The following is a 2,618-nucleotide window of genomic DNA, read 5'->3' on the forward strand; positions in this document are numbered from 1 at the left end:
GGCCCTTATCCTGAAGAAAGCAGTCAGCAACTCTCCCTGCTCTTCATGGACCAGGCAGAATATGAGTTCCAGGCATTTCTTTTTCTTTACCCCCAAGCAACATTGTTCTCTCTAGTCTTCAAAATCTACTAAAGTCCCTGGGTGGCTTTCTTTTTTCTTCTTCATCACTCAGAAACGTTTGTTCTAATTTCTGTTCTAAAGCTCAGCTCATGAAAATACTCCAGACATTAACATTGAAGTATATAATGCAAGAGGGTGTGCTCACACACAAAGAGGTTGTGCTGTGGCCAAAAAAGAAAAGTAGTTTGCTTTACCCCATGCCAGGAAATTAGCCTATGCTTTATTTTTCAACCTTGATATAAATCACATTTTCCTTAATTCTCAGAGAAGTTACAGAAAATAAAGTAGGTCTCTGGTTTTCAGACATGTCTTCCTCCCTGATCTGAGCCTTCTAAATTCAGATTGCAAGGTTTAGAAAATCAGCTGCAGGACTGTTCATGGATTTAAAGCTGGAGCAGACAGGAATATCCCTATTTGTGGTCTTTCTTGTCCTTCTCTCTCACTGAGCATCTGTCATATCTTTCACGTTTTCTCATCCCTTTATGGTTGTCCTATGTTCATTTTCCTATGACTCCATGTCATTAGCAATGATTCTACAGGGCTTTTGATTTATTTTAACATCATTTAATCATTGCTAATTGAAAAAGAAATGGTCAGAAGAGGCTAAGACGGATGTCAAGACGTTTCAAGGGCAGAGCATAAAAAGACTTCCATCACACACTCACATATTCCAAGGAATGAAGGAAGAGCCACTGAGGGTAAGGACACCATTTTATCTCTGTGGTCTTACCTGTAGTCCTCAAAAACTGCCTTCTGCCCACTGACTAGCCTATCTTAAAATTGTTGAAAAAAGACATTATGATATTACCACAATTCTATATTTCATACATTTCAAATTGTTTACTTCTAAAGAAAATGACACCTACTTTATCCTCCTGCATAAACCGTGCATTGTCCTAATGATTTTACTCTCTTTAGCTTTTGTGTAGTAACGTACACTGTGCCAAAATCTACTAGCTGTTTATTTGTAAGTTAAAAATGGACACTTACCTGAAATTTACACATAAGGCAGTTACATCAATATGAATGCTTAATCATGCAATCAGTGGCCAGTTTCCCAAAGTATCCAGTTTCATTGGGTCTTTCTCTGCCTAAACTTTCCTACATTGTAAGTAAAGTCATATCCTCTGTTTCTATCTCCATGGCTATCTCTCTCTCTTTGCCACTTAATTTACTTTCTAAACATTTTTATCCTGTCTAATCTGTTCCCTGCTGCCATTTTCTTCTATTTTGTTTCACCTAAATTTGTGCCCTTTCACCATGTAACTTTCTTTTTTCCCCCAGTCTTTTCATTGCCCCTGTCTTCTCATTTCTCTGCTTTTAGTTCTGGCTGTCTTTGATTCATCCCTCCCCTGAGAAGAGCTCCCATCTCTATCTGAAGGTCACACATATCCTGATTACAAATGGCCCAGTTTTGATACTCCATGAAACTCAGGTCCTGAAAACTTTTGATTCCATGAGTAGTAAGGCTTGAATACTTCCACCTTTCTATAAACACTCCTGATTTATCTTAGGATAGAAAACTGGGGATTGGTGTCAGAGTCTGATGGGTCCCTGGAGGTGAAATTAATATAATCAACCTTTAACCACAGCTGTGCCAAGAGTATATGATTATGACCCATATGATTATGAGTCCCTACCTCTACCCACCATTCCCAGTCCTTTCCTTAAACTGTTAACAGTTTTATCTTTTGGAATGAGCATGAGAATGAATGCATGATAACTACTCTAACCCAGAAGAATACTGAAACTGCAGCTTCATTAGGGGCATCCATACAGAGCTGTGGTAATTAAATGCAGAGAGACCCCTCTGTTACAAGGTATTTGCAGCTTCTCACTGAACAGGATATTCATCAGTTATGTACTTGATAATCACTTATTAAGCAATAGCAGGGTTCACATCTCCATACTAAATTCTGAAAAGGCAAAAATCATTACCTGGTTCATCATTACTGCCACTGTGCTTAGCCTGGAGCATGGCTTCCCAATACATTCCTTTTCTTAGCTTATACCTTGGCTATCCACCTGTCTGCATTTACTTATAAATTTTATAGGCAGCTTATCAATTTCCACAAAGATATATGTTGTGACTTTCATTGTGAATGTATGAAATCTGCAGATCAATTTTGGGAGAATTTAAATTTTTAGGTTACCAGGTCTTTCAATCCAAGAACACAGACCTCAGTTAATCAAATCTTTATTTTTTCTCAATATGGTTATAAACTTTTAAAATAATAGCTATTATATATCTTACATTATATTTATTCCTAAGTATTTGATATTAATTCACGCTAATATGAATAGCATTTATAAATTAAAATAGCACTTTTTCTAAATCTTCGGTACTGATACATAAAGATCGATTTATTTTTGGTCTTTTGTCTGAGAAACTGCTAAGCTTACTTTTCTTTATAATACGTAATCTGTATAATCTTTAGGCCTTACTTGGTACCAATCACAACATCATAAATAATGCTAGCTTCTTTCTCCCTTATTTC

Source organism: Panthera onca, chromosome D1 (assembly GCF_046562875.1).
Source record: "Panthera onca isolate mPanOnc1 chromosome D1, mPanOnc1 haplotype 2, whole genome shotgun sequence".
NCBI lineage: Eukaryota > Metazoa > Chordata > Mammalia > Carnivora > Felidae > Panthera > Panthera onca.